The 8,347-nt window shown below is 41.1% G+C and overlaps 1 pseudogene; it reads right to left on the bottom strand.

Moving 5' to 3' along the window:
- Positions 1-376: 376 nt before the first annotated feature.
- Positions 377-1,703, bottom strand: LOC123836990 (tubulin alpha-1A chain-like; annotated as a pseudogene).
- Between the last annotated feature and the right edge of the window lie 6,644 nt (positions 1,704-8,347).

The following is an 8,347-nucleotide window of genomic DNA, read 5'->3' as shown; positions in this document are numbered from 1 at the left end:
AGCTTGGGTCCGTGTTAGCAGCGTTGTGTTTTCAAGCACAGGTCAGTAGTCGTATATGAGAGTATATGCTGCTATAGACAAATTAACCGATCAGAGCACAACATTTCAAGGCTAAAACAGAACAAGCTTCCCTGTAAAAGCAGCACCTCTGTGACTTTTTTAAAATTTTTAAATTTTTAATTTTTTTTAAGACCATAGTTATTTGTCAGAGAGAGAGCGCACACAGAAGCAGGCAGAGGGAGAAGCAGGCTCCCCACTGAGCAAAGACCCCAATGCAGGGCTCGATCCCAGGACCCTGGAATCATGACCTGAGCCAAAGGCAGACGCTTAAGCTACTGAGCCACTCAGGCATCCCTTCCCTGTGACGTTTTTAACTTTAGTATTTCTCTCCTTCTTTACCCTCTCCTTTGACAGAATCCACACCAACCTACTCATAATCCTTCTCAAGGGCAGCCATATCCTCACAGGCCTCAGAAAACTCTCCTTCCTCCATGTCCTCACCCACATGCCAGTGAACAAAGGCACACTTGGCCTACATCAGGTCAAACTTGTGGTCCAGGGGAGCCAAGGCCTCAGCGATGGCCGTGGTGTTGCTCAGCGTGCACACAGCTCACTGTACTTTGGCCAGGTCTCTAGGTACCACAGTGGCAGGCTGGTAATTAATGCCCACTTTGAAGCCAGTGGGGCACCAGTCCACAAACTGGATGCTGCGCTTGGTCTTGATGGTGGCAATGGCAGCATTGACATCTTTGGGAACCACGTCACCACAGTAGAACAGGCAGCAAGCCATGGCAAGGGTCACATTTCCCCATCTGGTTGTCTGACTCAAAGCATGCATTGGTGATCTCTGCTACAGTCAGCTGTTCATGGTAGGCTTTCTCAGCAGAGATGACAGGGGCATAGGTGGCCAGAGGGAAGTGGATGCAGGGATAGGGCATCTGGTTGGTCTGGAATTCTGTCAGATCAACATTCAGGGCTCCATCACATCTGAGGGAAGCAGTGATGGAGGACACCATCTGACCTATCAACCTATTCAGGTTACTGTAGGTTTGGCGTTCAATATTGAGGTTTCTATGACAGATGTCATAGATGGCCTCATTGTCTACCATGAAGGGACAATCTGAGTGCTCCAGGGTGCTGTGGGTGGTGAGGATGGAGTTGTAGGGCTCAGCTACTGCTGTGGAAACCCAGGGGCTGGGTAAATGGAGAACTCCAGCTTGGACTTCTTGCTACCATCAACAGACTTTCCATCAGTAGGGAGGTGAACCTGGAACCAGCTCCTCCTCCAAAGCTGTGGAAAACCAAGAAGCCCTGAAGACTGTGTGTCCGTCAGCAAGTTTCTGAATTTGGTTCAAGTCAAGGTCAATGATCTCTTGCCAATGGTGCAGTGTGCCCTTGGGCATATTGGCAGCATCTTCCCGGCCTGTGAGTTCCTCAGAGTGGACAAGATGGCGGTAGGTGCCAGTGCGAACTTCATCAATGACCGTGGGGTCCAGGTCTACAAACACGGCCCTGGGCACATGCATGCCAATGCCCATCTCACTGAAGAAGGTGTTGAAGGAGTCATCTCCTCCCCCAGTGGTCCTGTCACTTGGCATCTGACCATCGGGCTGGATGCTGTGTTCCAGGCAATAGAGCTCCCAGCAGGCATTGCCAATCTGGGCACCAGCCTGGCCAACACGGATGGAGATGCACTCATGCATGGCTGCTGCATTGCGGCTGCCGAGCAGATGGCGGGGAGGAAGAGGAGACTGTTGCTTCTTACAGCAGGACTCTGAGGTGGTCTGTGTAAGAGAATCTGCCTCATCATGCCCTCTTAATGAAAGCTGTTTAACAGCTAATGCCTCAGTCAAAAATATTATGTGCTGAAGTTCCTAGCAAAGTTGTCAGGACTGGGTTAAGAGGGGATACAAGTACTTCTAGTTTAAAGCAAGAGCATAGATTTTAGTTCAAATCCTCATATTTATACATATCAGCGAGGGGACTTTAGGCAGTGCATAACTTTTGTCTCTATTTCGTCTGTAAAAGACACATGAGAATACTTCGCAGAGTTGCTATGGGATGGAAATGAGATAATGCACATAAAGGCAAAGTACATCAACTGTACTGTTTTTACTCCCTACTCTTTAGCCCTAGAGAGTCAGAGGACACTGTTGTATTCAAGAGGACACAACCTGCATCTCCCTGCTACCAACATATTTTCTTAATGGCCTTTGAAATAATTTACCTTGCCAAGAATGCAGTGGAGGAGTCAGCAGAGAAAAAAAAATGTATCCATAACTTAGGAACTTAAATTTCTGGGGGAAAATGAAACATGAGCATGTCCTCACATGTTTTTCTATCCTTAGTTAGAGGATATTATCTTACAAGTTATATCTGCAAGATATAAGATATCCTATATATATCTATATCTATATATATCTATATATCTATATCTAGATATCTATCTATATCTATCTATCTATATCTATATAGATATAGATAGATAGATAGATAGATAGATAGATAGATAGATAGAGATATATATAGGATATATCTGCAAGTTATCTTGCAAACACAGTCCTGGTGAGTTATCTAGAACATTTTTTTTTTCTCTTTCCAAAATAAAACCCTATGTCCTGAATTCCATTGCCTCTCTTGTAAAGCAGAGGAGCTTGGCATATTCAAGATTCTTGGTTGCAAGTGACAGAAAACCGTGTACCGACTAGCTTTAAATAAAAAGGAATTATACGGGTTTGCATCACCAGAGCATCCAAGAGGTGACATGAGTTTCAAGCACAGTTTTCTGGATGCTCAAATGCCTCCAGGTCCTGGTGTCTCCATCCCTGTTTGCTTCCCCTAATCCACAGCAGCTGCAGCAACTCCAGGCATACATCTCCTCGCTGGGAGATCCCGGTGGAAAAGAGCTCGTTAGCATAAGCCCATAGGAAAGTCTGGGTCTGTCTCTAATTTCACAAAGAATCATGATGTGCTGTAACAGTCAAGAGACTGGTTTCTAGTTCTGATACTATTCCTAGAATTTGTACGATGATCTTGGGAAGTCATTTGCTCTCCCCACGCCTCATTCGCCCAATAAAGGGATAAAATCTCAATGCTATCTTGGGTCTGTTCCAGAGCAGATTACTTCTTCATTTTTTCACAGTAGAGGCTTTTTCCTCTGGAGTTAAAGAATAGTGCCCTCTGATGGTTTATTCTATAGTTGCCTTTTTATTTAGTTTCACAGGTTTACATTTTCCAATTCACGAAGAGAAATAGTCTAAAAAAAGTTACCATGAAATGAAATTCCATATTGAAATCTATTTTATTTCTACTCTCATTTTAAAATGAAGAAAGGCTTGTGTTCTAACACGAGCAGTTAAAGCTATGGATTTCATATTTATTACTGTTTTAGTTGTATCCACACATTTTCTTAGGTGGTATTTTCATTGTTATTCATATTTTTAATCTCTTACGATTTCTTTTTTGACCCATGTGTTATTTAGTGGCATGTTACTTCATTTCAAAATTTTGGGGAATTTTCTAGATATCTTTTTTTATTATTGATGTCTAACAATTTCTTTTCTTAATATAAGATTTACTTATTTCAGAGAGAGAGAGAGCGAGCAAGTGGGGGGGAGGGGCAGAGGGAGAGAGAGAATCTCAAGCAGACTCCCCGCTGAGTGAGGGCTGACGTGGGGCTCGATCTTAGGACCCTGAGATCACGACCTGAGCCAAAAACCAGTTGGATGCTTAACCGACTGAGTCACCCAGGTGCCCAATGTCTAACAATTGTGGTCATACAATAGTCTGTGTGATTTAAAGCTTTAAATTTTAGACTTGTCTTATAGGTCAATATATGGTCTCTCCTGATGAATACCCCATGTTCACATGGAAAGTGTATCTGACCTGTGCAGTGTGTGGTGTTTTTTACTACGTTGAGTTTTTTATAATACTCAACTCTTCTGAATCTCTGTCCTTCCCTTTGTCTGCTTTACTGTCAATTACTGAGAGTGGAGTGTTGAATCTCAAAATAGGATTGAGGATTTGTCCAGTTCTCCATTTAATTTTGTCAACTTTTGCCGCGTATATACTATGAAACTCTGTTAGCAGTTACTTTCACATTCAGGATCGGTAAGTCTCCTTAATGAATTGACCCATTTAACATAACAAAATGTCCCTTTTTATCTCTGGTAATACTCCTTATTTTGATGTTTACTGTGTCTGACATTAATATAGCCACACCACCTTTCTAATGATTAGTGCTAGTATACTAAATATTTTCTACCATTTTACTTACAACCTATCTATGATTTTATACTTCAGTGTGTCCCTTGTAAACACCTCAAGAGTGGGGTCTTTAAAAAAATCTTTTTAAATTAAAGGTCATAGTCCACTAACCTTTATTGTAATATAATAATCGATATGGTTGGGTTTAAGGGTCTCATCTTGTTATTCATTTCCTAGTTGTTTTAGCTGCACTTTGTTCCTTCAATCCTGCTTTCTTGCCATCTTTTGGTATTCTACCTTATCTCTATTGACTTAGTTATATCTTTTTTTTTTAATGATTCCTCTTTCTGTGTCTTTTAAACGGTTACAATATGCATGTCTAACTTATCATGGTTTGGCATGGATTAACACTGTCAGTTCATATATAATGTTATGAACCATACTACACTGTACTTTCATTTACCTCCTCCCATTCTTTGTGCTGTTGTTGTCGTGTATTTTACTAGTATGTACATTATGCTACCCATAATCCAATGTTGATATTTTACTCTAAAAGTAAAATGTTGGGGCACCTGGGTGGCTCAGTCAGTTAAGCTTCTGCCTTCAGCTCGGGTCATGATCCCAGGGTCCTGGGATCAAGCCCCGCATCGGGCTCCCTGCTCAGCGGGGAGTCTGCTTCTCCCTCTCCCTCTGTTCCTCCCCCAACCCCACCCCCCACTCATGCTCTCTCTCTGCATGTTCTCTCCCCAATAAATAAATCTTAAAAAAAAAAAAAAAGTAAAATGTCTTTTAAGGCCTTACATCTAAAATATATAAAGAACTCTCAAAACTCAACAGTAAAAAGGAAATAATCCAATTATAAAAAGGACAAAATATATGAAGAGATATTTCACTAAAGAGGAGAGAGGCAGATGGCCAAAAAAGCATATGAGATGTTCAACATCTAAGGGCATGGAAATTAAAGCCACAATGAGCTATCACTACACACCTACAACAAAAGCTAAAATAAAAAATAGCAATAATACTAAATGTTGGTAAGGATGCCCCCGTACTGGATCACTTGCACATTGCTGTAAAGTGGTGCACTCTGGAAAACAGCTTGGCAATTTTTTATAAAACTAAACATGTAATTACCATTCTTACCCAGCAGTTGCACTCTTGGGCATTTACCTCAGAGAAATGAGAACTTATATTTACACAAAACCGGTACATGAATATTCCTAGCAGCTTTATTCCTGGTAGCCAAATACAGGAAACAACCCAGATGTCCTTTGAGGAGTGAGTGGTTTAACTGTGGTACATCTATCATCAAATATTACTCAGCAATACAACAGATATACACAACAATCTAGGTGAGTGTCCATGAGTTATACTGAATGAGAAAAGTGGTTGCCAGAGTTGAGGGATGGGGTGGAAAGAGTGCAGGAGAGAAGTAGGTATGGTTATAAAAGAATAGTACAAGAGGTCTTTGTGGATGGTGGGTCTATTCTGTAGCTAGACTGTGATATTATATACATGGACCTGTGCACGTGATACAATTACAGAGAACTAAAAATACACACATAAATGAGTATAAGTAAAACTGGGGAAATCTGAATAAGATCGATGAATTATATCAATGTCAATATCTTGGTTGTGGTACTATATTATAGTTCTGTGAATTGTTTACATTGGAGAGAATTGAGTAAGAGGTACATGGGATCTCTGTATTATCTCTTATGACTGTATATGAATCTTTATCAAAATAGGGGTGCCTGGGTGGCTCAGTCTGCTGAGCGTCTGCCTTCAGCTCAGGTCATAATCCCAGGGTCTTGGGATTGAGCCCCGAGGACAGGCTCCTTGCTCAGCGGGGAGTCTTCTCCTTTGCCCTCTGCCCTTCCCCATGCTTGTGCGCTCTCGCTCTCTCTCTCAAAAAAATCTTAAAAAAAAAAAAAAAAAATGCAACTGTGCCATGCACCAGGAGCTATAAAGAGATAGCAAATGTTTTTATTATCATGGAGACACAGAGTTAGGAAGCCAATGGTTTTAGAAACAGCAAAGTCTGACTGGTCATGCCTGGGAAACAATTTAACTGTGAGAAGTGAACTTTGTGGTCTGATAATCATACTGGTTAACATTAATAGCACAGTTCTAATGCTTGATATGAAGCCTCTCATTGGATCTGTACTACAACCTTCTGAAGTAGTATATTATTATTATTATTATTATGGCGATTTTGCAGGTGAGGAAATCAAAGCATAGTCAGATTAAATAACTTTCCCAAGTCATAAAAAAAAGAAGAAAGAAAACCCAAGGCAGTCCTGTTTTGGCCAATCTTGAGTGATATTTCAGCATTATATAAAGGGCACTTGGTTATTTGTCAAAATGTTGGGTTCTAATTGCAGTATGCTACTGATTCACAATTTTAACTTGAGAAGTGATTCAACCACTTGATTACCCCATTTGAAAAAAGAAATTGGAGTACATTTCTAGAATCCTCACCACATGGGCATTCTATATTTTTATGATTCCCCAATTCTAGAATGAATGGTAGAAAGAATGTTTTCCATCCCCATTTTGACAGTTAACTCATCTCCAGCGACATTGTTCCTTTCTCCTTTTCCCTCATTTAAGTGTTTACTGAACATCCACTGTAGGCTGTATGTTGAGTATTTGGTTTTATTTTAGTTCCTGATGCTCCCCTCCCCCTACCTATCTCTACCTCTCCCTGCAGAAGGCTTCCCTAATGCCTTCAGTGATGGCAAATTTCAGATAAGATAGCAATCATTTACTGAGTGCTTACCAAGCACAAAAGAGGAACACAGGTGATGTCATTTGGTCAACACAAAACCCAGTGAAATGGGTTTTTATACTTGTGTCTTGGAAAAGGTAAATGTCTGAGTTAAGGACAGTCACTGATTGTGGAAGGTTGAGGCAGGTCTCAAACCCTAACCTCCGTAACTCAGACACACCTGGCAACATTGTCTATGCCTTGAAACCTTCCAGAAGGTCATTTTTTAAGGAGGTGGATTATCCCATTATGATTTTTTTTTTTAACTTTCTCACTTTCCTTTCTGAAACTTTACATTTGATAACCAATCATTTTAAAAGCACCTTGGAATTCCAGAAGCTCCCTTAAGGTGGCAGTATAAGTATAATCCATGTCTGTGCAAGCTTCAGTGTCAACTTGCAAGTGATGTACTTCCGCAAATGAGCCTTTGGTCAGTTCTGGAGTTATAGAAAATGTAAAATTAGGGCACTCTGGATGGGAAAAAAAGAGTTTTGAGCATCCAGGATATTGACCTCAGAGAAATTCAACCAACTTGCAAAACAAAGGAAATAACTTCCTATGAGGACAAAGCAAAGCACCTACTTGTTGCTGCCTACCCATTTGATAACCAGCCTTGGTCATCTTCCAGCAGCAAACACAATAGCCTTACAGATGTTTTCCCATTTCCTCTGCCCCCTTGAAACCAAGCATTTGAGAATAAACAGTCTATGTCTTCTTTCTTGATTTGCTTCAGTGGTTGTAAACAAGGGAACCACTGGCATATAGAAATGACACATATTTTTCTTTAACACATATGAATCCCTGCCCTGGACTAAACGAAAAAGACAGAATGATTCAGCCAACGTTCTCAAAGTGTTTGGTCAGGACAAAAAACAACCAGGCAATAAACATTTATGGAGTTACATCCAAGTATAACAGACATCTTTGGGCTGTCTGCCCAGCACATGACTGTGTTTTTGGAGAAATGTCTCATCCACCCACAAAATTAGTTCCCAGGAGCCATGTTTTTACTTCATGACTCTTGGTCATAGCTGATTGAATTAGAGGTAAACACCTGACTGCAGAGGAGGTAATTCATTGGCTGGCCAGAAGTCAACTGCCTTCTCTTTTGAGGACTCCAGCTGAGAGACAGAGTTGCACCTTACTGAGTCCCCTCACGGCTGGAGCATTAGGGAGAAAGCCCAAGGATTCTTGCTGCTGAGGCCCTCGTTGTTCAACCTTCCTCAAATTCTAGGTGGTACCCTAGGTGGTTTTTGCTGAAGCTTATTTTGAATGGGTTTCCATTACATGCATTTCCTATGAAACACACCAAAGTCCTGTGCAAAATCCAGTAAGAATATAAGAAGGGATGTACAACTTGTGCCCTGCCCC

This window comes from Mirounga angustirostris, unplaced genomic scaffold, assembly GCF_029215605.1.
Source record: "Mirounga angustirostris isolate CCGP_5_RB_7025 unplaced genomic scaffold, mMirAng1.0.hap1 SCAF_8, whole genome shotgun sequence".
Taxonomy (NCBI): Eukaryota; Metazoa; Chordata; class Mammalia; order Carnivora; family Phocidae; genus Mirounga; species Mirounga angustirostris.
Note: the sequence above shows the minus strand (reverse complement) of the source record. Positions and strands in the feature narration are given on the sequence as shown.